This window comes from Schistocerca nitens, chromosome 3 (assembly GCF_023898315.1).
Source record: "Schistocerca nitens isolate TAMUIC-IGC-003100 chromosome 3, iqSchNite1.1, whole genome shotgun sequence".
Taxonomy (NCBI): Eukaryota; Metazoa; Arthropoda; class Insecta; order Orthoptera; family Acrididae; genus Schistocerca; species Schistocerca nitens.
In genome coordinates, this window is record NC_064616.1 from 2,692,921 (window position 1) to 2,720,324 (window position 27,404).

Here is a 27,404-nt window from a genome sequence, read left to right on the forward strand (position 1 = left end):
AAAACATAGACAGTAGGAAGACTCAGTCTTCCTGTACTTAAGTCGGCATTGTGTCTCTTATATTTATTTCCGTGAAATTTCTATCTTTCATCGTCAATGGGAAGGTCCAAGGGATACAGTAAACCTGTAGAGGTGCATCAGAATGTAAAACTGGTGACACAGGAAACGCTCAACACATAGACAGTAGGAAGACTCATTCTTCCTGTACTTAAGTCGGCATTGTGTCTCTTATATTTAATTCCGATGCAAATTCTGTGTTTCATCGTCAATGGGAAGGTCCAAGGAATACAGTAAACCAGCAGAGGTGCATCGGAATGTAAAACTAGTGACCCAGGAAACGCTCAAAACATAGACAGTAGGAAGACTCAGTCTTCCTGTACTTAAGTCGGCATTGTGTCTCTTATATTTAATTCCGATGCAATTTCTGTGTTTCATCGTCAATGGGAAGGTCCAAGGGAAACAGTAAACCTGCAGAGGTGCATCGGAATGTAAAACTGGTGACACACGAAACGCTCATAACATAGACAGTAGGAAGACTCAGTCTTCCTGTACTTAAGTCGGCATTGTGTCTCTTGTATTTAATTCCGATGAATTTTCAGTGTTTCATCATGAATGGGAAGGTCCTAGGGATATAGTAAACCTGCAGAGGTGCATCGGAAAGTAAAACTGATGACACAGGAAACGCTCAAAACATAGACAGTAGGAAGACTTAGTCTTCCTGTACGTTAGTCGGCATTGTGTCTCTTAAATTTAAGTTCCATGCAATTTCTGCGTTTCATCGTCAATGGGAAGGTCCAAGGGAAACAGTAAACCTGCAGAGGTGCATCGGAATGTAAAACTGGTGACACTGGAAACGCTCAAAACATAGACAGTAGGAAGACTCAGTCTTCCTGTACTTAAGTCGGCATTGTGTCTCTTATATTTATTTCCGATGAAATTTCTATGTTTCATCGTCAATGGGAAGGTCCAAGGGATACAGTAAACCTGCAGAGGTGCATCAGAATGTAAAACTGTTGACACAGGAGACGCTCAACACATAGACAGTCGGAAGACTCATTCTTCCTGTACTTAAGTCGGCATTGTGTCTCTTATATTTAATTCCGATGCAATTTCTGTGTTTCATCGTCATTGGGAAGTTCCAAGGAATACAGTAAACCTGCAGAGGTGCATCGGAATGTAAAACTAGTGACACAGGAAACGCTCAAAACATAGACAGTAGGAAGACTCTGTCTTCCTGTACTTAAGTCGCCATTGTGTCTCTTATATTTAATTCCGATGCAATTTTTGTGTTTCATCGTCAATGGGAAGGTCCAAGGGATACAGTAAGCCTGCAGAGGTGCATCAGAATGTAAAACTGGTGACACAGGAAACGATCAAAGCATAGAGTGTAGGAAGACTCAGTCTTCCTGTACTTCAGTCGGCATTGTGTCTCTTATATTTAATTCCGATGCAATTTCTGTGTTTCATCGTCAATGGGAAGGTCCAAGGGAAACAGTAAACCTGCAGAGGTGCATCGGAATGTAAAACTGGTGACACAGGAAACGCTCAAAACATAGACAGTAGGAAGACTCAGTCTTCCTGTACTTAAGTCGGCATTGTATCTCTTATATTTATTTCCGATGAAATTTCTATGTTTCATCGTCAATGGGAAGGTCCAACGGATACAGTAAACATGCAGAGGTGAATCAGAATGTAAAACTGTTGACAAAGGAAACGCTCAACACATAGACAGTAGGAAGACTCAGTCTTCCTGTACTTAAGTCGGCATTGTGTCTCTTATATTTAATTCCGATGCAATTTCTGTGTTTCATCGTCAATGGGAAGGTCCAAGGAATACAGTAAACCTGCAGAGGTGCATCGGAATGTAAAACTAGTGACACAGGAAACGCTCAAAACATAGACAGTAGGAAGACTCTGTCTTCCTGTACTTATGTCGACATTGTGTCTCTTATATTTAATTCCGATGCAATTTCTGTGTTTCATCGTCAATGGGAAGGTCCAAGGGATACAGTAAGGCAGCAGAGGTGCATCAGAATGTAAAACTGGTGTCACAGGAAACGCTCAAAGCATAGAGTGTAGGAAGACTCAGTCTTCCTGTACTTCAGTCAGCAGTATGTCTCTTATATTTAATTCCGATGCAATTTCTGTGTTTCATAGTCAATGGGAAGGTCCAAGGGAAACAGTAAACCTGCAGAGGTGCATCGGAATGTAAAACTGGTGACACAGGAAACGCTCAAAACATAGACAGTAGGAAGACTCAGTCTTCCTGTACTTAAGTCGGCATTGTGTCTCTTATATTTATTTCCGTGAAATTTCTATCTTTCTTCGTCAATGGGAAGGTCCAAGGGATACAGTAAACCTGCAGAGGTGCATCAGAATGTAAAACTGGTGACACAGGAAACGCTCAACACATAGACAGTAGGAAGACTCATTCTTCCTGTACTTAAGTCGGCATTGTGTCTCTTATATTTAATTCCGATGCAATTTCTGTGTTTCATTGTCAATGGGAAGGTCCAAGGAATACAGTAAACCAGCAAAGGTGCATCGGAATGTAAAACTAGTGACCCAGGAAACGCTCAAAACATAGACAGTAGGAAGACTCAGTCTTCCTGTACTTAAGTCGGCATTGTGTCTCTTATATTTAATTCCGATGCAATTTCTGTGTCTCATCGTCAATGGGAAGGTCCAAGGGAAACAGTAAACCTGCAGAGGTGCATCGGAATGTAAAACTGGTTACACACGAAACGCTCATAACATAGACAGTAGGAAGACTCAGTCTTCCTGTACTTAAGTCGGCATTGTGTCTCTTGTATTTAATTCCGATGAAATTTCAGTGTTTCATCGTGAATGGGAAGGTCCTAGGGATATAGTAAACCTGCAGAGGTGCATCGGAAAGTAAAACTGATGACACAGGAAACGCTCAAAACATAGACAGTAGGAAGACTTAGTCTTCCTGTACGTAAGTCGGCATTGTGTCTCTTAAATTTAAGTTCCATGCAATTTCTGTGTTTCATCGTCAATGGGAAGGTCCAAGGGAAACAGTAAACCTGCAGAGGTGCATCGGAATGTAAAACTGGTGACACCGGAAACGCTCAAAACATAGACAGTAGGAAGACTCAGTCTTCCTGTACTTAAGTCGGCATTGTGTCTCTTATATTTATTTCCGATGAAATTTCTATGTTTCATCGTCAATGGGAAGGTCCAAGGGATACAGTAAACCTGCAGAGGTGCATCAGAATGTAAAACTGTTGACACAGGAGACGCTCAACACATAGACAGTCGGAAGACTCATTCTTCCTGTACTTAAGTCGGCATTGTGTCTCTTATATTTAATTCCGATGCAATTTCTGTGTTTCATCGTCAATGGGAAGGTCCAAGGGAAACAGTAAACCTGCAGAGGTGCATCGGAATGTAAAACTGGTGACACAGGAAACGCTCAAAACATAGACAGTAGGAAGATTCAGTCTTCCTGTACTTAAGTCGGCATTGTGTCTCTTATATTTATTTCCGATGAAATTTCTATGTTTCATCGTCAATGGGAAGGTCCAACGGATACAGTAAACATGCAGAGGTGAATCAGAATGTAAAACTGTTGACAAAGGAAACGCTCAACACATAGACAGTAGGAAGACTCAGTCTTCCTGTACTTAAGTCGGCATTGTGTCTCTTATATTTAATTCCGATGCAATTTCTGTGTTTCATCGTCAATGGGAAGGTCCAAGGAATACAGTAAACCTGCAGAGGTGCATCGGAATGTAAAACTAGTGACACAGGAAACGCTCAAAACATAGACAGTAGGAAGACTCTGTCTTCCTGTAATTATGTCGACATTGTGTCTCTTATATTTAATTCCGATGCAATTTCTGTGTTTCATCGTCAATGGGAAGGTCCAAGGAATACAGTAGACCAGCAGAGGTGCATCGGAATGTAAAACTAGTTACCCAGGAAACGCTCAAAACATAGACAGTAGGAAGACTCAGTCTTCCTGTACTTAAGTCGGCATTGTGTCTCTTATATTTAATTCCGATGCAATTTCTGTGTTTCATCGTCAACGGGAAGGTCCAAGGGAAACAGTAAACCTGCAGAGGTGCATCGGAATGTAAAACTGGTGACACAGGAAACGCTCATAACGTAGACAGTAGGAAGACTCAGTCTTCCTGTACTTAAGTCGGCATTGTGTCTCTTGTATTTAATTCCGATGAAATTTCAGTGTTTCATCGTGAATGGGAAGGTCCAAGGGATATAGTAAACCTGCAGATGTGCATCGGAAAGTAAAACTGATGACACAGGAAACGCTCAAAACATAGACAGTAGGAAGACTTAGTCTTCCTGTACGTAAGTCGGCATTGTGTCTCTTAAATTTAAGTTCCATGCAATTTCTGTGTTTCATCGTCAATGGGAAGGTCCAAGGGAAACAGTAAACCTGCAGAGGTGCATCGGAATGTAAAACTGGTGACACTGAAAACCCTCAAAACATAGACAGTAGGAAGACTCAGTCTTCCTGTACTTAAGCCGGCATTGTGTCTCTTATATTTATTTCCGATGAAATTTCTATGTTTCATCGTCAATGGGAAGGTCCAAGGGATACAGTTAACCTGCAGAGGTGCATCAGAATGTAAAACTGTTGACACAGGAGACGCTCAACACATAGACAGTCGGAAGACTCAGTCTTCCAGTACTTAAGTCGGCATTGTGTCTCTTATATTTAATTCCGATGCAATTTCTGTGTTTCATCGTCAATGGGAAGGTCCAAGGAATACAGCAAACCTGCAGAGGTGCATCGGAATGTAAAACTAGTGACACAGGAAACGCTCAAAACATAGACAGTAGGAATACTCTGTCTTCCTGTACTTAAGTCGGCATTGTGTCTTTTATATTTAATTCCGATGCAATTTCTGTGTTTCATCGTCAATGGGAAGGTCCAAGGGATACAGTAAGCCTGCAGAGGTGCATCAGAATGTAAAACTGGTGACACAGGAAACGCTCAAAGCATAGAGTGTAGGAAGACTCAGTCTTCCTGTACATAAGTCGGCATTGTGTCTCTTATATTTAATTCCGATGCAATTTCTGTGTTTCATCGTCAATGGGAAGGTCCAAGGGATACAGTAAACCTGCAGAGGTGCATCGGAATGTAAAACTAGTGACACAGGAAACGCTCAAAACATAGACAGTAGGAAGACTTAGTCTTCCTGTACGTAAGTCGGCATTGTGTCTCTTAAATTTAAGTTCCATGCAATTTCTGTGTTTCATCGTCAATGGGAAGGTCCAAGGGAAACAGTAAACCTGCAGAGGTGCATCGGAATGTAAAACTGGTGACACTGGAAACGCTCAAAACATAGACAGTAGGAAGACTCAGTCTTCCTGTACTTAAGTCGGCATTGTGTCTCTTATATTTATTTCCGATGAAATTTCTATGTTTCATCGTCAATGGGAAGGTCCAAGGGATACAGTAAACCTGCAGAGGTGCATCAGAATGTAAAACTGTTGACACAGGAGACGCTCAACACATAGACAGTCGGAAGACTCATTCTTCCTGTACTTAAGTCGGCATTGTGTCTCTTATATTTAATTCCGATGCAATTTCTGTGTTTCATCGTCAATGGGAAGGTCCAAGGAATACAGCAAACCTGCAGAGGTGCATCGGAATGTAAAACTAGTGACACAGGAAACGCTCAAAACATAGACAGTAGGAATACTCTGTCTTCCTGTACTTAAGTCGGCATTGTGTCTTTTATATTTAATTCCGATGCAATTTCTGTGTTTCATCGTCAATGGGAAGGTCCAAGGGTTACAGTAAGCCTGCAGAGGTGCATCAGAATGTAAAACTGGTGACACAGGAAACGCTCAAAGCATAGAGTGTAGGAAGACTCAGTCTTCCTGTACTTCAGTCGGCATTGTGTCTCTTATATTTAATTCCGATGCAATTTCTGTGTTTCATCGTCAATGGGAAGGTCCAAGGGATACAGTAAACCTGCAGAGGTGCATCGGAATGTAAAACTAGTGACACAGGAAACGCTCAAAACATAGACAGTAGGAAGACTCTGTCTTCCTGTACTTAAGTCGGCATTGTGTCTCTTATATTTAATTCCGATGCAATTTCTGTTTTTCATCGTCAATGGGAAGGTCCAAGGGAAAGAGGAAACCTGCAGAGGTGCATCGGAATGTAAAACTGGTGACACAGGAAACGCTCAAAACATAGACAGTAGGATGACTCAGTCTTCCTGTACTTAAGTCGGCATTGTGTCTCTTATATTTATTTCCGTGAAATTTCTATCTTTCATCGTCAATGGGAAGGTCCAAGGGATACAGTAAACCTGTAGAGGTGCATCAGAATGTAAAACTGGTGACACAGGAAACGCTCAACACATAGACAGTAGGAAGACTCATTCTTCCTGTACTTAAGTCGGCATTGTGTCTCTTATATTTAATTCCGATGCAATTTCTGTGTTTCATCGTCAATGGGAAGGTCCAAGGAATACAGTAAACCAGCAGAGGTGCATCGGAATGTAAAACTAGTGACCCAGGAAACGCTCAAAACATAGACAGTAGGAAGACTCAGTCTTCCTGTACTTAAGTCGGCATTGTGTCTCTTATATTTAATTCCGATGCAATTTCTGTGTTTCATCGTCAATGGGAAGGTCCAAGGGAAACAGTAAACCTGCAGAGGTGCATCGGAATGTAAAACTGGTGACACACGAAACGCTCATAACATAGACAGTAGGAAGACTCAGTCTTCCTGTACTTAAGTCGGCATTGTGTCTCTTGTATTTAATTCCGATGAAATTTCAGTGTTTCATCGTGAATGGGAAGGTCCTAGGGATATAGTAAACCTGCAGAGGTGCATCGGAAAGTAAAACTGATGACACAGGAAACGCTCAAAACATAGACAGTAGGAAGACTTAGTCTTCCTGTACGTTAGTCGGCATTGTGTCTCTTAAATTTAAGTTCCATGCAATTTCTGTGTTTCATCGTGAATGGGAAGGTCCAAGGGAAACAGTAAACCTGCAGAGGTGCATCGGAATGTAAAACTGGTGACACTGGAAACGCTCAAAACATAGACAGTAGGAAGACTCAGTCTTCCTGTACTTAAGTCGGCATTGTGTCTCTTATATTTATTTCCGATGAAATTTCTATGTTTCATCGTCAATGGGAAGGTCCAAGGGATACAGTAAACCTGCAGAGGTGCATCAGAATGTAAAACTGTTGACACAGGAGACGCTCAACACATAGACAGTCGGAAGACTCATTCTTCCTGTACTTAAGTCGGCATTGTGTCTCTTATATTTAATTCCGATGCAATTTCTGTGTTTCATCGTCATTGGGAAGTTCCAAGGAATACAGTAAACCTGCAGAGGTGCATCGGAATGTAAAACTAGTGACACAGGAAACGCTCAAAACATAGACAGTAGGAAGACTCTGTCTTCCTGTACTTAAGTCGCCATTGTGTCTCTTATATTTAATTCCGATGCAATTTCTGTGTTTCATCGTCAATGGGAAGGTCCAAGGGATACAGTAAGCCTGCAGAGGTGCATCAGAATGTAAAACTGGTGACACAGGAAACGATCAAAGCATAGAGTGTAGGAAGACTCAGTCTTCCTGTACTTCAGTCGGCATTGTGTCTCTTATATTTAATTCCGATGCAATTTCTGTGTTTCATCGTCAATGGGAAGGTCCAAGGGAAACAGTAAACCTGCAGAGGTGCATCGGAATGTAAAACTGGTGACACAGGAAACGCTCAAAACATAGACAGTAGGAAGACTCAGTCTTCCTGTACTTAAGTCGGCATTGTATCTCTTATATTTATTTCCGATGAAATTTCTATGTTTCATCGTCAATGGGAAGGTCCAACGGATACAGTAAACATGCAGAGGTGAATCAGAATGTAAAACTGTTGACAAAGGAAACGCTCAACACATAGACAGTAGGAAGACTCAGTCTTCCTGTACTTAAGTCGGCATTGTGTCTCTTATATTTAATTCCGATGCAATTTCTGTGTTTCATCGTCAATGGGAAGGTCCAAGGAATACAGTAAACCTGCAGAGGTGCATCGGAATGTAAAACTAGTGACACAGGAAACGCTCAAAACATAGACAGTAGGAAGACTCTGTCTTCCTGTACTTATGTCGACATTGTGTCTCTTATATTTAATTCCGATGCAATTTCTGTGTTTCATCGTCAATGGGAAGGTCCAAGGGATACAGTAAGGCTGCAGAGGTGCATCAGAATGTAAAACTGGTGTCACAGGAAACGCTCAAAGCATAGTGTGTAGGAAGACTCAGTCTTCCTGTACTTCAGTCAGCAGTATGTCTCTTATATTTAATTCCGATGCAATTTCTGTGTTTCATAGTCAATGGGAAGGTCCAAGGGAAACAGTAAACCTGCAGAGGTGCATCGGAATGTAAAACTGGTGACACAGGAAACGCTCAAAACATAGACAGTAGGAAGACTCAGTCTTCCTGTACTTAAGTCGGCATTGTGTCTCTTATATTTATTTCCGTGAAATTTCTATCTTTCATCGTCAATGGGAAGGTCCAAGGGATACAGTAAACCTGCAGAGGTGCATCAGAATGTAAAACTGGTGACACAGGAAACGCTCAACAGATAGACAGTAGGAAGACTCATTCTTCCTGTACTTAAGTCGGCATTGTGTCTCTTATATTTAATTCCGATGCAATTTCTGTGTTTCATCGTCAATGGGAAGGTCCAAGGAATACAGTAAACCAGCAGAGGTGCATCGGAATGTAAAACTAGTGACCCAGGAAACGCTCAAAACATAGACAGTAGGAAGACTCAGTCTTCCTGTACTTAAGTCGGCATTGTGTCTCTTATATTTAATTCCGATGCAATATCTGTGTCTCATCGTCAATGGGAAGGTCCAAGGGAAACAGTAAACCTGCAGAGGTGCATCGGAATGTAAAACTGGTGACACACGAAACGCTCATAACATAGACAGTAGGAAGACTCAGACTTCCTGTACTTAAGTCGGCATTGTGTCTCTTGTATTTAATTCCGATGAAATTTCAGTGTTTCATCGTGAATGGGAAGGTCCTAGGGATATAGTAAACCTGCAGAGGTGCATCGGAAAGTAAAACTGATGACACAGGAAACGCTCAAAACATAGACAGTAGGAAGACTTAGTCTTCCTGTACGTAAGTCGGCATTGTGTCTCTTAAATTTAAGTTCCATGCAATTTCTGTGTTTCATCGTCAATGGGAAGGTCCAAGGGAAACAGTAAACCTGCAGAGGTGCATCGGAATGTAAAACTGGTGACACTGGAAACGCTCAAAACATAGACAGTAGGAAGACTCTGTCTTCCTGTACTTAAGTCGCCATTGTGTCTCTTATATTTAATTCCGATGCAATTTCTGTGTTTCATCGTCAATGGGAAGGTCCAAGGGATACAGTAAGCCTGCAGAGGTGCATCAGAATGTAAAACTGGTGACACAGGAAACGATCAAAGCATAGAGTGTAGGAAGACTCAGTCTTCCTGTACTTCAGTCGGCATTGTGTCTCTTATATTTAATTCCGATGCAATTTCTGTGTTTCATCGTCAATGGGAAGGTCCAAGGGAAACAGTAAACCTGCAGAGGTGCATCGGAATGTAAAACTGGTGACACAGGAAACGCTCAAAACATAGACAGTAGGAAGATTCAGTCTTCCTGTACTTAAGTCGGCATTGTGTCTCTTATATTTATTTCCGATGAAATTTCTATGTTTCATCGTCAATGGGAAGGTCCAAGGGATACAGTAAACCTGCAGAGGTGCATCAGAATGTAAAACTGTTGACACAGGAGACGCTCAACACATAGACAGTCGGAAGACTCATTCTTCCTGTACTTAAGTCGGCATTGTGTCTCTTATATTTAATTCCGATGCAATTTCTGTGTTTCATCGTCATTGGGAAGTTCCAAGGAATACAGTAAACCTGCAGAAGTGCATCGGAATGTAAAACTAGTGACACAGGAAACGCTCAAAACATAGACAGTAGGAAGACTCTGTCTTCCTGTACTTAAGTCGCCATTGTGTCTCTTATATTTAATTCCGATGCAATTTCTGTGTTTCATCGTCAATGGGAAGGTCCAAGGGATACAGTAAGCCTGCAGAGGTGCATCAGAATGTAAAACTGGTGACACAGGAAACGATCAAAGCATAGAGTGTAGGAAGACTCAGTCTTCCTGTACTTCAGTCGGCATTGTGTCTCTTATATTTAATTCCGATGCAATTTCTGTGTTTCATCGTCAATGGGAAGGTCCAAGGGAAACAGTAAACCTGCAGAGGTGCATCGGAATGTAAAACTGGTGACACAGGAAACGCTCAAAACATAGACAGTAGGAAGATTCAGTCTTCCTGTACTTAAGTCGGCATTGTGTCTCTTATATTTATTTCCGATGAAATTACTATGTTTCATCGTCAATGGGAAGGTCCAACGGATACAGTAAACATGCAGAGGTGAATCAGAATGTAAAACTGTTGACAAAGGAAACGCTCAACACATAGACAGTAGGAAGACTCAGTCTTCCTGTACTTAAGTCGGCATTGTGTCTCTTATATTTAATTCCGATGCAATTTCTGTGTTTCATCGTCAATGGGAAGGTCCAAGGAATACAGTAAACCTGCAGAGGTGCATCGAAATGTAAAACTAGTGACACAGGAAACGCTCAAAACATAGACAGTAGGAAGACTCTGTCTTCCTGTAATTATGTCGACATTGTGTCTCTTATATTTAATTCCGATGCAATTTCTGTGTTTCATCGTCAATGGGAAGGTCCAAGGAATACAGTAGACCAGCAGAGGTGCATCGGAATGTAAAACTAGTTACCCAGGAAACGCTCAAAACATAGACAGTAGGAAGACTCAGTCTTCCTGTACTTAAGTCGGCATTGTGTCTCTTATATTTAATTCCGATGCAATTTCTGTGTTTCATCGTCAACGGGAAGGTCCAAGGGAAACAGTAAACCTGCAGAGGTGCATCGGAATGTAAAACTGGTGACACAGGAAACGCTCATAACATAGACAGTAGGAAGACTCAGTCTTCCTGTACTTAAGTCGGCATTGTGTCTCTTGTATTTAATTCCGATGAAATTTCAGTGTTTCATCGTGAATGGGAAGGTCCAAGGGATATAGTAAACCTGCAGAGGTGCATCGGAAAGTAAAACTGATGACACAGGAAACGCTCAAAACATAGACAGTAGGAAGACTTAGTCTTCCTGTACGTAAGTCGGCATTGTGTCTCTTAAATTTAAGTTCCATGCAATTTCTGTGTTTCATCGTCAATGGGAAGGTCCAAGGGAAACAGTAAACCTGCAGAGGTGCATCGGAATGTAAAACTGGTGACACTGGAAACCCTCAAAACATAGACAGTAGGAAGACTCAGTCTTCCTGTACTTAAGTCGGCATTGTGTCTCTTATATTTATTTCCGATGAAATTTCTATGTTTCATCGTCAATGGGAAGGTCCAAGGGATACAGTAAACCTGCAGAGGTGCATCAGAATGTAAAACTGTTGACACAGGAGACGCTCAACACATAGACAGTCGGAAGACTCAGTCTTCCAGTACTTAAGTCGGCATTGTGTCTCTTATATTTAATTCCGATGCAATTTCTGTGTTTCATCGTCAATGGGAAGGTCCAAGGAATACAGCAAACCTGCAGAGGTGCATCGGAATGTAAAACTAGTGACACAGGAAACGCTCAAAACATAGACAGTAGGAATACTCTGTCTTCCTGTACTTAAGTCGGCATTGTGTCTTTTATATTTAATTCCGATGCAATTTCTGTGTTTCATCGTCAATGGGAAGGTCCAAGGGATACAGTAAGCCTGCAGAGGTGCATCAGAATGTAAAACTGGTGACACAGGAAACGCTCAAAGCATAGAGTGTAGGAAGACTCAGTCTTCCTGTACATAAGTCGGCATTGTGTCTCTTATATTTAATTCCGATGCAATTTCTGTGTTTCATCGTCAATGGGAAGGTCCAAGGGATACAGTAAACCTGCAGAGGTGCATCGGAATGTAAAACTAGTGACACAGGAAACGCTCAAAACATAGACAGTAGGAAGACTCAGTCTTCCTGTACTTAAGTCGGCATTGTGTCTCTTATATTTAATTCCGATGCAATTTCTGTGTTTCATCGTCAATGGGAAGGTCCAAGGGAAACAGTAAACCTGCAGAGGTGCATCGGAATGTAAAACTGGTGACACAGGAAACGCTCAAAACATAGACAGTAGGAAGACTCAATCTTCCTGTACTTAAGTCGGCATTGTGTCTGTAATATTTATTTTTGATGAAATTTCTATGTTTCATCGTCAATGGGAAGGTCCAAGGGATACAGTAAACCTGCAGAGGTGCATCAGAATGTAAAACTGTTGACACAGGAGACGCTCAACACATAGACAGTCGGAAGACTCATTCTTCCTGTACTTAAGTCGGCATTGTGTCTCTTATATTTAATTCCGATGCAATTTCTGTGTTTCATCGTCAATGGGAAGGTCCAAGGAATACAGCAAACCTGCAGAGGTGCATCGGAATGTAAAACTAGTGACACAGGAAACGCTCAAAACATAGACAGTAGGAATACTCTGTCTTCCTGTACTTAAGTCGGCATTGTGTCTTTTATATTTAATTCCGATGCAATTTCTGTGTTTCATCGTCAATGGGAAGGTCCAAGGGATACAGTAAGCCTGCAGAGGTGCATCAGAATGTAAAACTGGTGACACAGGAAACGCTCAAAGCATAGAGTGTAGGAAGACTCAGTCTTCCTGTACTTCAGTCGGCATTGTGTCTCTTATATTTAATTCCGATGCAATTTCTGTGTTTCATCGTCAATGGGAAGGTCCAAGGGATACAGTAAACCTGCAGAAGTGCATCGGAATGTAAAACTAGTGACACAGGAAACGCTCAAAACATAGACAGTAGGAAGACTCTGTCTTCCTGTACTTAAGTCGGCATTGTGTCTCTTATATTTAATTCCGATGCAATTTCTGTTTTTCATCGTCAATGGGAAGGTCCAAGGGAAAGAGGAAACCTGCAGAGGTGCATCGGAATGTAAAACTGGTGACACAGGAAACGCTCAAAACATAGACAGTAGGATGACTCAGTCTTCCTGTACTTAAGTCGGCATTGTGTCTCTTATATTTATTTCCGATGAAATTTCTATGTTTCATCGTCAATGGGAAGGTCCAACGGATACAGTAAACCTGCAGAGGTGAGTCAGAATGTAAAACTGTTGACAAAGGAAACGCTCAACACATAGACAGTAGGTAGACTCATTTTTCCTGTACTTAAGTCGGCATTGTGTCTCTTATATTTAATTCCGATGCAATTTCTGTGTTTCATCGTCAATGGGAAGGTCCAAGGAATACAGTAAACCTGCAGAGGTGCATCGGAATGTAAAACTAGTGACACAGGAAACGCTCAAAACATAGACAGTAGCAAGACTCTGTCTTCCTGTACTTAAGTCGACATTGTGTCTTTTATATTTAATTCCGATGCAACTTCTGTGTTTCATCGTCAATGGGAAGGTCCAAGGGATACAGTAAGCCTGCAGAGGTGCATCAGAATGTAAAACTGGTGACACAGGAAACGCTCAAAGCATAGAGTGTAGGAAGACTAAGTCTTCCTGTACTTCAGTCGGCAGTGTGTCTCTTATATTTAATTCCGATGCAAATTCTGTGTTTCATCGTCAATGGGAAGGTCCAAGGGAAACAGTAAACCTGCAGAGGTGCATCGGAATGTAAAACTGGTGACACAGGAAACGCTCGAAACATAGACAGTAGGAAGACTCAGTCTTCCTGTACTTAAGTCGGCATTGTGTCTCTTATATTTATTTCCGTGAAATTTCTATGTTTCATCGTCAATGGGAAGGTCCAAGGGATACAGTAAACCTGCAGAGGTGCATCAGAATGTAAAACTGGTGACACAGGAAACGCTGAACACATAGACAGTAGGAAGACTCGTTCTTCCTGTACTTAAGTCGGCATTGTGTCTCTTATATTTAATTCCGATGCAATTTCTGTGTTTCATCGTCAATGGGAAGGTCCAAGGAATACAGTAGACCAGCAGAGGTGCATCGGAATGTAAAACTAGTGACCCAGGAAACGCTCAAAACATAGACAGTAGGAAGACTCAGTCTTCCTGTACTTAAGTCGGCATTGTGTCTCTTATATTTAATTCCGATGCAATTTCTGTGTTTCATCGTCAATGGGAAGGTCCAAGGGAAACAGTAAACATGCAGAGGTGCATCGGAATGTAAAACTGGTGACACAGGAAACGCTCATAACATAGACAGTAGGAAGACCCAGTCTTCCTGTACTTAAGTCGGCATTGTGTCTCTTGTATTTAATTCCGATGAAATTTCAGTGTTTCATCGTGAATGGGAAGGTCCAAGGGATATAGTAAACCTGCAGAGGTGCATCGGAAAGTAAAACTGATGACACAGGAAACGCTCAAAACATAGACAGTAGGAAGACTTAGTCTTCCTGTACGTAAGTCGGCATTGTGTCTCTTAAATTTAAGTTCCATGCAATTTCTGTGTTTCATCGTCAATGGGAAGGTCCAAGGGAAACAGTAAACCTGCAGAGGTGCATCGGAATGTAAAACTAGTGACACAGGAAACGCTCAAAACATAGACAGTAGGAATTCAATGTCTTCCTGTACTTAAGTCGGCATTGTGTCTTTTATATTTAATTCCGATGCAATTTCTGTGTTTCATCGTCAATGGGAAGGTCCAAGGGATACAGTAAGCCTGCAGAGGTGCATCAGAATGTAAAACTGGTGACACAGGAAACGCTCAAAGCATAGAGTGTAGGAAGACTCAGTCTTCCTGTACTTAAGTCGGCATTGTGTCTCTTATATTTAATTCCGATGCAATTTCTGTGTTTCATCGTCAATGGGAAGGTCCAAGGGATACAGTAAACCTGCAGAGGTGCATCGGAATGTAAAACTAGTGACACAGGAAACGCTCAAAACATAGACAGTAGGAAGACTCTGTCTTCCTGTACTTAAGTCGGCATTGTGTCTCTTATATTTAATTCCGATGCAATTTCTGTTTTTCATCGTCAATGGGAAGGTCCAAGGGAAACAGTAAACCTGCAGAGGTGCATCGGAATGTAAAACTGGTGACACAGGAAACGCTCAAAACATAGACAGTAGGAAGACTCAGTCTTCCTGTACTTAAGTCGGCATTGTGTCTCTAATATTTATTTTTGATGAAATTTCTATGTTTCATCGTCAATGGGAAGGTCCAAGGGATACAGTAAACCTGCAGAGGTGCATCAGAATGTAAAACTGTTGACACAGGAGACGCTCAACACATAGACAGTCGGAAGACTCATTCTTCCTGTACTTAAGTCGGCATTGTGTCTCTTATATTTAATTCCGATGCAATTTCTGTGTTTCATCGTCATTGGGAAGTTCCAAGGAATACAGTAAACCTGCAGAGGTGCATCGGAATGTAAAACTAGTGACACAGGAAACGCTCAAAACATAGACAGTAGGAAGACTCTGTCTTCCTGTACTTAAGTCGGCATTGTGTCTCTTATATTTAATTCCGATGCAATTTCTGTGTTTCATCGTCTATGGGAAGGTCCAAGGGATACAGTAAGCCTGCAGAGGTGCATCAGAATGTAAAACTGGTGACACAGGAAACGCTCAAAGCATAGAGTGTAGGAAGACTCAGTCTTCCTGTACTTCAGTCGGCATTGTGTCTCTTATATTTAATTCCGATGCAATTTCTGTGTTTCATCGTCAATGGGAAGGTCCAAGGGATACAGTAAACCTGCAGAGGTGCATCGGAATGTAAAACTAGTGACACAGGAAACGCTCAATACATAGACAGTAGGAAGACTCTGTCTTCCTGTACTTAAGTCGGCATTGTGTCTCTTATATTTAATTCCGATGCAATTTCTGTTTTTCATCGTCAATGGGAAGGTCCAAGGGAAAGAGGAAACCTGCAGAGGTGCATCGGAATGTAAAACTGGTGACACAGGAAACGCTCAAAACATAGACAGTAGGATGACTCAGTCTTCCTGTACTTAAGTCGGCATTGTGTCTCTTATATTTATTTCCGATGAAATTTCTATGTTTCATCGTCAATGGGAAGGTCCAACGGATACAGTAAACCTGCAGAGGTGAATCAGAATGTAAAACTGTTGACAAGGGAAACGCTCAACACATAGACAGTAGGAAGACTCATTTTTCCTGTACTTAAGTCGGCATTGTGTCTCTTATATTTAATTCCGATGCAATTTCTGTGTTTCATCGTCAATGGGAAGGTCCAAGGAATACAGTAAACCTGCAGAGGTGCATCGGAATGTAAAACTAGTGACACAGGAAACGCTCAAAACATAGACAGTAGCAAGACTCTGTCTTCCTGTACTTAAGTCGACATTGTGTCTTTTATATTTAATTCCGATGCAACTTCTGTGTTTCATCGTCAATGGGAAGGTCCAAGGGATACAGTAAGCCTGCAGAGGTGCATCAGAATGTAAAACTGGTGACACAGGAAACGCTCAAAGCATAGAGTGTAGGAAGACTAAGTCTTCCTGTACTTCAGTCGGCAGTGTGTCTCTTATATTTAATTCCGATGCAATTTCTGTGTTTCATCGTCAATGGGAAGGTCCAAGGGAAACAGTAAACCTGCAGAGGTGCATCGGAATGTAAAACTGGTGACACAGGAAACGCTCGAAACATAGACAGTAGGAAGACTCAGTCTTCCTGTACTTAAGTCGGCATTGTGTCTCTTATATTTATTTCCGTGAAATTTCTATGTTTCATCGTCAATGGGAAGGTCCAAGGGATACAGTAAACCTGCAGAGGTGCATCAGAATGTAAAACTGGTGACACAGGAAACGCTGAACACATAGACAGTAGGAAGACACGTTCTTCCTGTACTTAAGTCGGCATTGTGTCTCTTATATTTAATTCCGATGCAATTTCTGTGTTTCATCGTCAATGGGAAGGTCCAAGGAATACAGTAGACCAGCAGAGGTGCATCGGAATGTAAAACTAGTGACCCAGGAAACGCTCAAAACATAGACTGTAGGAAGACTCAGTCTTCCTGTACTTAAGTCGGCATTGTGTCTCTTATATTTAATTCCGATGCAATTTCTGTGTTTCATCGTCAATGGGAAGGTCCAAGGGAAATAGTAAACCTGCAGAGGTGCATCGGAATGTAAAACTGGTGACACAGGAAACGCTCATAACATAGACAGTAGGAAGACTCAGTCTTCCTGTACTTAAGTCGGCATTGTGTCTCTTGTATTTAATTCCGATGAAATTTCAGTGTTTCATCGTGAATGGGAAGGTCCAACGGATATAGTAAACCTGCAGAGGTGCATCGGAAAGTAAAACTGATGACACAGGAAACGCTCAAAACATAGACAGTAGGAAGACTTAGTCTTCCTGTATGTAAGTCGGCATTGTGTCTCTTAAATTTAAGTTCCATGCAATTTCTGTGTTTCATCGTCAATGGGAAGGTCCAAGGGAAACAGTAAACCTGCAGAGGTGCATCGGAATGTAAAACTGGTGACACTGGAAACGCTCAAAACATAGACAGTAGGAAGACTCAGTCTTCCTGTACTTAAGTCGGCAATGTGTCTCTTATATTTATTTCCGATGAAATTTCTATGTTTCATCGTCAATGGGAAGGTCCAAGGGATACAGTAAACCTGCAGAGGTGCATCAGAATGTAAAACTGTTGACACAGGAGACGCTCAACACATAGACATTCGGAAGACTCATTCTTCCTGTACTTAAGTCGGCATTGTGTCTCTTATATTTAATTCCGATGCAATTTCTGTGTTTCATCGTCAATGGGAAGGTCCAAGGAATACAGTAAACCTGCAGAGGTGCATCGGAATGTAAAACTAGTGACACAGGAAACGCTCAAAACATAGACAGTAGGAAGACTCTGTCTTCCTGTACTTAAGTCGGCATTGTGTCTCTTATATTTAATTCCGATGCAATTTCTTTGTTTCATCGTCAATGGGAAGGTCCAAGGGATACAGTTAGCCTGCAGAGGTGCATCAGAATGTAAAACTGGTGACACAGGAAACGCTCAAAGCATAGAGTGTAGGAAGACTCAGTCTTCCTGTACTTCAGTCGGCATTGTGTCTCTTATATTTAATTCCGATGCAATTTCTGTGTTTCATCGTCAATGGGAAGGTCCAAGGGATACAGTAAACCTGCAGAGGTGCATCGGAATGTAAAACTAGTGACACAGGAAACGCTCAAAACATAGACAGTAGGAAGACTCTGTCTTCCTGTACTTAAGTCGGCATTGTGTCTCTTATATTTAATTCCGATGCAATTTCTGTTTTTCATCGTCAATGGGAAGGTCCAAGGGAAACAGTAAACCTGCAGAGGTGCATCGGAATGTAAAACTGGTGACACCTGAAACGCTCAAAACATAGACAGTAGGAAGACTCAGTCTTCCTGTACTTAAATCGGTATTGTGTCTCTTATATTTGTTTTTGATGAAATTTCTATGTTTCATCGTCAATGGGAAGGTCCAAGGGATACAGTAAACCTGCAGAGGTGAATCAGAATGTAAAACTGTTGACAAAGGAAACGCTCAACACATAGACAGTAGGAAGACTCATTCTTCCTGAACTTAAGTCGGCATTGTGTCTCTTATATTTAATTCCGATGCAATTTCTGTGTTTCATCGTCAATGGGAAGGTCCAAGGAATTCAGTAAACCTGCAGAGGTGCATCGGAATGTAAAACTAGTGACACAGGAAACGCTCAAAACATAGACCGTAGGAAGACTCTGTCTTCCTGTACTTAAGTCGACATTGTGTCTTTTATATTTAATTCCGATGCAATTTCTGTGTTTCATCGTCAATGGGAAGGTCCAAGGGATACAGTAAGCCTGCAGAGGTGCATCAGAATGTAAAACTGGTGACACAGGAAACGCTCAAAGCATAGAGTGTAGGAAGACTCAGTCTTCCTGTACTTCAGTCGGCAGTGTGTCTCTTATATTTAATTCCGATGCAATTTCTGTGTTTCATCGTCAATGGGAAGGTCCTAGGGAAACAGTAAACCTGCAGAGGTGCATCGGAATGTAAAACTGGTGACACAGGAAACGTTCAAAACATAGACAGTAGGAAGACTCAGTCTTCCTGTACTGAAGTCGGCATTGTTTCTTGTATATTTATTTCCGTGCAATTTCTATGTTTCATCGTCAATGGGAAGGTCCAAGGGATACAGTAAACCTGCAGAGGTGCATCAGAATGTAAAACTGGTGACACAGGAAACGCTCAACACATAGACAATAGGAAGACTCATTCTTCCAGTACTTAAGTCGGCATTGTGTCTCTTATATTTAATTCCGATGCAATTTCTGTGTTTCATCGTCAATGGGAAGGTCCAAGGAATACAGTAGACCAGCAGAGGTGCATCGGAATGTAAAACTAGTGACCCAGGAAACGCTCAAAACATAGACAGTAGGAAGACTCAGTCTTCCTGTACTTAAGTCGGCATTGTGTCTCTTATATTTAATTCCGATGCAATATATGTGTTTCATCGTCAATGGGAAGGTCCAAGGGAAACAGTAAACCTGCAGAGGTGCATCGGAATGTAAAACTGGTGACACAGGAAACGCTCATAACATAGACAGTAGGAAGACTCAGTCTTCCTGTACTTAAGTCGGCATTGTGTCTCTTGTATTTAATTCCGATGAAATTTCAGTGTTTCATCGTGAATGGGAAGGTCCAAGGGATATAGTAAACCTGCAGAGGTGCATCGGAAAGTAAAACTGATGACACAGGAAACGCTCAAAACATAGACAGTAGGAAGACTTAGTCTTCCTGTACGTAAGTCGGCATTGTGTCTCTTAAATTTAAGTTCCATGCAATTTCTGTCTTTCATCGTCAATGGGAAGGTCCAAGGGAAACAGTAAACCTGCAGAGGTGCATCGGAATGTAAAACTGGTGACACTGGAAACGCTCAAGACATAGACAGTAGGAAGACTCTGTCTTCCTGTACTTAAGTCGGCATTGTGTCTCTTATATTTAATTCCGAATCAATTTCTGTGTTTCATCGTCAATGGGAAGGTCCAAGGGAAACAGTAAACCTGCAGAGGTTCATCGGAATGTAAAACTGGTGACACAGGAAACGCTCAAAACATAGACAGTAGGAAGACTCAGTCTTCCTGTACTTAAGTCGGCATTATGTCTCTTATATTTATTTTTGATGAAATTTCTATGTTTCATCGTCAATGGGAAGGTCCGAGGGATACAGTAAACCTGCAGAAGTGCATCAGAATGTAAAACTGTTGACACAGGAGACGCTCAACCCATAGACAGTCGGAAGACTCATTCTTCCTGTACTTAAGTCGGCATTGTGTCTCTTATATTTAATTCCGATGCAATTTCTGTGTTTCATCGTCATTGGGAAGTTCCAAGCAATACAGTAAACCTGCAGAGGTGCATCGGAATGTAAAACTAGTGACACAGGAAACGCTCAAAACATAGACAGTAGGAAGACTCTGTCTTCCTGTACTTAAGTCGGCATTGTGTCTCTTATATTTAATTCCGATGCAATTTCTGTGTTTCATCGTCAATGGGAAGGTCCAAGGGATACAGTAAACCTGCAGAGGTGCATCGGAATGTAAAACTAGTGACACAGGAAACGCTCAAAACATAGACATTAGGAAGACTCTGTCTTCCTGTACTTAAGTCGGCATTGTGTCTCTTATGTTTAATTCCGATGCAATTTCTGTGTTTCATCGTCAATGGGAAGGTCCAAGGAATACAGTAAACCTGCAGAGGTGCATCGGAATGTAAAACTAGTGACACAGGAAACGCTCAAAACATAGACAGTAGGAAGACTCTGTCTTCCTGTACTTAAGTCGGCATTGTGTCTCTTATATTTAATTCCGATGCAATTTCTGTTTTTCATCGTCAATGGGAAGGTCCAAGGGATACAGTAAGCCTGCAGAGGTGCATCACAATGTAAAACTGGTGACACAGGAAACGCTCAAAGCATAGAGTGTAGGAAGACTCAGTCTTCCTGTACTTCAGTCGGCATTGTGTCTCTTATATTTAATTCCGATGCAATTTCTGTGAGTCATCGTCAATGGGAAGGTCCAAGGGATACAGTAAACCTGCAGAGGTGCATCGGAATGTAAAACTAGTGACACAGGAAACGCTCAAAACATAGACAGTAGGAAGACTCTGTCTTCCTGTACTTAAGTCGGCATTGTGTCTCTTATATTTAATTCGATGCAATTTCTGTTTTTCATCGTCAATGGGATGGTCCAAGGGAAACAGTAAACCTGCAGAGGTGCATCGGAATGTAAAACTAGTGACACAGGAAACGCTCAAAACATAGACAGTAGGAAGACTCAGTCTTCCTGTACTTAAGTCGGTATTGTGTCTCTTGTATTTATTTTTGATGAAATTTCTATGTTTCATCGTCAATGGGAAGGTCCAAGGGATACAGTAAACCTGCAGAGGTGAATCAGAATGTAAAACTGTTGACAAAGGAAACGCTCAAAACATAGACAGTAGGAAGACTCATTCTTCCTGTACTTAAGTCGGCATTGTGTCTCTTATATTTAATTCCGATGCAATTTCTGTGTTTCATCGTCAATGGGACGGTCTAAGGAATACAGTAAACCTGCAGAGGTGCATCGGAATGTAAAACTAGTGACACAGGAAACGCTCAAAACATAGACAGTAGGAAGACTCTGTCTTCCTGTACTTAAGTCGACATTGTGTCTTTTATATTTAATTCCGATGCAATTTCTGTGTTTCATCGTCAATGGGAAGGTCCAAGGGATACAGTAAACCTGCAGAGGTGCATCAGAATGTAAAACTGGTTACACAGGAAACGCTCAACACATAGACAGTAGGAAGACCCATTCTTCCAATACTTAAATCGGCATTGTGTCTCTCATATTTAATTCCGATGCAATTTCTGTGTTTCATCGTCAATGGGAAGGTCCAAGGAATACAGTACACCTGCAGAGGTGCATCGGAATGTAAAACTAGTGACACAGGAAACGCTTAAAACATAGACAGTAGGAAGACTCTGTCTTCCTGTACTTAAGTCGGCATTGTGTCTCTTGTATTTAATTCCGATGCAATTTCTGTGTTTCATCGTCAATGGGAAGGTTCAAGGGAAACAGTAAACCTGCAGAGGTGCATCGGAATGTAAAACTGGTGACACAGGAAACGCTCAAATCATAGACAGTAGGAAGACTCAGTCTTCCTGTACTTAAGTCGGCATTGTTTCTTTTATATTTAATTCCGATGCAATTTCTGTGTTTCATCGTCAATGGGAAGGTCCAAGGGATAAAGTAATCCTGCAGAGGTGCATCGGAAAGTAAAACTGATGACACAGGAAACGCTCAAAACCTAGACAGTAGGAAGACTTAGTCTTCCTGTACTTCAGTGGGCATTGTCTCTCTTATATTTTTAATTCCTATGCAATTTCTGTTTTTCATCGTCAATGGGAAGGTCCAAGGGATACAGTAAACCTGCAGAGGTGCATCAGAATGTAAAACTGTTGACACAGGAAACGCTCAACACATAGACAGTAGGAGGACTCATTCTTCCTGTACTTAAGTCGTCACTGTGTCTCTTATATTTAATTCCGATGCAATTTCTGTGTTTCATCGTCAATGGGAAGGTCCAAGGAATACATTAAACCTGCAGAGGTGCATCGGAATGTGAAACTAGTGACACAGGAAAAGCTCAAAACATAGACAGTAGGAAGACTCTGTCTTCCTGTACTTAAGTCGGCATTGTGTCTCTTATATTTCATTCCGATGCAATTTCTGTGTTTCACCGTCAATGGGAAGGTCCAAGGGATACAGTAAGCCTGCAGAGCTGCATCAGAATGTAAAACTGGTGACACAGGAAACGCTCAAAGCATAGAGTGTAGGAAGACTCAGTCTTCCTGTACTTCAGTCGGCATTGTGTCTCTTATATTTAATTCCGATGCTATTTCTGTGTTTCATCGTCAATGGGAAGGTCCAAGGAATACAGTAAACCTGCAGAGGTGCATCGGAATGTAAAACTAGTGACACAGGAAACGCTCAAAACATAGACAGTAGGAAGACTCTGTCTTCCTGTACTTAAGTCGGCATTGTGTCTTTTATATTTAATTCCGATGCAATTTCTGTGTTTCATCGTCAATGGGAAGGTCCAAGGGATACAGTAAACCTGCAGAGGTGCATCGGAATGTAAAACTGGTGACACAGGACACGCTCGAAACATAGACAGTAGGAAGACTCAGTCTTCCAGTACTTAAGTCGGCATTGTGTCTTTTATATTTATTTCCGTGAAATTTCTATGTTTCATAGTGAATGGGAAGGTCCAAGGGATACAGTAAACCTGCAGAGGTGCATCAGAATGTAAAACTGTTGACACAGGAAACGCTCAACACATAGACAGTAGGAAGACTCATTCTTCCTGTACTTAAGTCGGCATTGTGTCTCTTATATTTAATTCCGATGCAATTTCTGTGTTTCATCGTCAATGGGAAGGTCCAAGGGATACAGTAAACCTGCAGAGGTGCATCGGAATGTAAAACTAGTGACACAGGAAACGCTCAAAACATAGACAGTAGGAAGACTCTGTCTTCCTGTACTTAAGTCGACATTGTGTCTTTTATATTTAATTCCGATGCAATTTCTGTGTTTCATCGTCAATGGGTAGGTCCAAGGGATACAGTAAGCCTGCAGAGGTGCATCAGAATGTAAAACTGGTGACACAGGAAACGCTCAAAGCATAGAGTGTAGGAAGACTCAGTCTTCCTGTACTTCAGTCGGCAGTGTGTCTCTTATATTTAATTCCGATGTAATTTCTGTGTTTCATCGTCAATGGGAAGGTCCAAGGGAAACAGTAAACCTGCAGAGGTGCATCGGAAAGTAAAACTGGTGACACAGGAAACGCTCAAATCATAGACAGTAGGAAGACTCAGTCTTCCTGTACTTAAGTCGGCATTGTGTCTCTTATATTTAATTCCGATGAAATTTCTGTGTTTCATCGTGAATGGGAAGGTCCAAGGGATATAGTAATCCTGCAGAGGTGCATCGGAAAGTAAAACTGATTACACAGGTAACGCTCAAAACATAGACAGTAGGAAGACTTAGTCTTCCTGTACTGCAGTGGGCATTGTGTCTCTTATATTTTTAATTCCGATGAATATTCTGTGTTTCATCGTCAATGGGAAGGACCAAGGGATACAGTAAACCTGCAGAGGTGCATCAGAATGTAAAACTGTTGACACAGGAAACGCTCAACACATAGACAGTAGGAAGACTCATTCTTCCTGTACTTAAGTCGTCATTGTGTCTCTTATATTTAATTCCGATGCAATTTCTGTGTTTCATCGTCAATGGGAAGGTCCAAGGAATACAGTAAACCTGCAGAGGTGCATCGGAATGTAAAACTAGTGACACAGGAAACGCTCAAAACATAGACAGTAGGAAGACTCAGTCTTCCTGTACTTAAGTCGGCATTGTGTCTCTTATATTTAATTCCGATGCAATTTCTGTGTTTCATCGTCAATGGGAAGGTCCAAGGGATACAGTAAGCCTGCAGAGGTGCATCAGAATGTAAAACTGGTGACACATGAAACGCTCAAAGCATAGAGTGTAGGAAGACTCAGTCTTCCTGTACTTCAGTCGGCATTGTGTCTCTTATATTTAATTCCGAAGCAATTTCTGTGTTTCATCGTCAATGGGAAGGTCCAAGGGATACAGTAAACCTGCAGAGGTGCATCAGAATGTAAAACTGGTGACACAGGAAACGCTCAACACATAGACAGTAGGAAGACTCATTCTTCCAGTACTTAAGTCGGCATTGTGTCTCTTATATTTAATTCCGATGCAATTTCTGTGTTTCATCGTCAATGGGAAGGTCCAAGGAATACAGTAATCCTGCAGAGGTGCATCGGAATGTAATACTAGTGACACAGGAAACGCTTAAAACATAGACAGTAGGAAGACTCAGTCTTCCTGTACTTAAGTCGGCATTGTGTCTCTTATATTTAATTCCGATGCAATTTCTGTGTTTCATCGTCAATGGGAAGGTCCAAGGGAAACAGTAAACCTGCAGAGGTGCATCGGAATGTAAAACTGGTGACACAGGAAACGCTCAAATCATAGACAGTAGGAAGACTCAGTCTTCCTGTACTTAAGTCGGCATTGTGTCTCTTGTATTTAATTCCGATGAAATTTCTGTGTTTCATCGTGAATGGGAAGGTCCAAGGGATATAGTAATCCTGCAGAGGTGCATCGGAAAGTAAAACTGATGACATAGGAAACGCTCCAAACATAGACAGTAGGAAGACTTAGTCTTCCTGTACTTCAGTGGGCATTGTGTCTCTTATATTTTTAATTCCTATGCAATTTCTAATTTTCATCGTCAATGGGTAGGTCCAAGGGATACAGTAAACCTGCAGAGGTGCATCAGAATGTAAAACTGTTGACACAGGAAACGCTCAACACATAGACAGTAGGAAGACTCATTCTTCCTGTACTTAAGTCGGCATTGTGTCTCTTATATTTAATTCCGATGCAATTTCTGTGTTTCATCGTCAATGGGAAGGTCCAAGGAATACAGTAAACCTGCAGAGGTGCATCGGAATGTAAAACTAGTGACACAGGAAACGCTCAAAACATAGACAGTAGGAAGACTCTGTCTTCCTGTACTTAAGTCGACATTGTGTCTTTTATATTTAATTCCGATGCAATTTCTGTGTTTCATCGTCAATGGGAAGGTCCAAGGGCTACAGTAAACCTGCAGAGGTGCATCAGAATGTAAAACTGGTTACACAGGAAACGCTCAACACATAGACAGTAGGAAGACCCATTCTTCCAATACTTAAATCGGCATTGTGTCTCTCATATTTAATTCCGATGCAATTTCTGTGTTTCATCGTCAATGGGAAGGTCCAAGGAATACAGTACACCTGCAGAGGTGCATCGGAATGTAAAACTAGTGACACAGGAAACGCTTAAAACATAGACAGTAGGAAGACTCTGTCTTCCTGTACTTAAGTCGGCATTGTGTCTCTTGTATTTAATTCCGATGCAATTTCTGTGTTTCATCGTCAATGGGAAGGTTCAAGGGAAACAGTAAACCTGCAGAGGTGCATCGGAATGTAAAACTGGTGACACAGGAAACGCTCAAATCATAGACAGTAGGAAGACTCAGTCTTCCTGTACTTAAGTCGGCATTGTTTCTTTTATATTTAATTCCGATGCAATTTCTGTGTTTCATCGTCAATGGGAAGGTCCAAGGGATAAAGTAATCCTGCAGAGGTGCATCGGAAAGTAAAACTGATGACACAGGAAACGCTCAAAACCTAGACAGTAGGAAGACTTAGTCTTCCTGTACTTCAGTGGGCATTGTCTCTCTTATATTTTTAATTCCTATGCAATTTCTGTTTTTCATCGTCAATGGGAAGGTCCAAGGGATACAGTAAACCTGCAGAGGTGCATCAGGATGTAAAACTGTTGACACAGGAAACGCTCAACACATAGACAGTAGGAGGACTCATTCTTCCTGTACTTAAGTCGTCATTGTGTCTCTTATATTTAATTCCGATGCAATTTCTGTGTTTCATCGTCAATGGGAAGGTCCAAGGAATACATTAAACCTGCAGAGGTGCATCGGAATGTGAAACTAGTGACACAGGAAAAGCTCAAAACATAGACAGTAGGAAGACTCTGTCTTCCTGTACTTAAGTCGGCATTGTGTCTCTTATATTTAATTCCGATGCAATTTCTGTTTTTCACCGTCAATGGGAAGGTCCAAGGGATACAGTAAGCCTGCAGAGCTGCATCAGAATGTAAAACTGGTGACACAGGAAACGCTCAAAGCATAGAGTGTAGGAAGACTCAGTCTTCCTGTACTTCAGTCGGCATTGTGTCTCTTATATTTAATTCCGATGCTATTTCTGTGTTTCATCGTCAATGGGAAGGTCCAAGGAATACAGTAAACCTGCAGAGGTGCATCGGAATGTAAAACTAGTGACACAGGAAACGCTCAAAACATAGACAGTAGGAAGACTCTGTCTTCCTGTACTTAAGTCGGCATTGTGTCTTTTATATTTAATTCCGATGCAATTTCTGTGTTTCATCGTCAATGGGAAGGTCCAAGGGATACAGTAAACCTGCAGAGGTGCATCGGAATGTAAAACTGGTGACACAGGACACGCTCGAAACATAGACAGTAGGAAGACTCAGTCTTCCAGTACTTAAGTCGGCATTGTGTCTTTTATATTTATTTCCGTGAAATTTCTATGTTTCATAGTGAATGGGAAGGTCCAAGGGATACAGTAAACCTGCAGAGGTGCATCAGAATGTAAAACTGTTGACACAGGAAACGCTCAACACATAGACAGTAGGAAGACTCATTCTTCCTGTACTTAAGTCGGCATTGTGTCTCT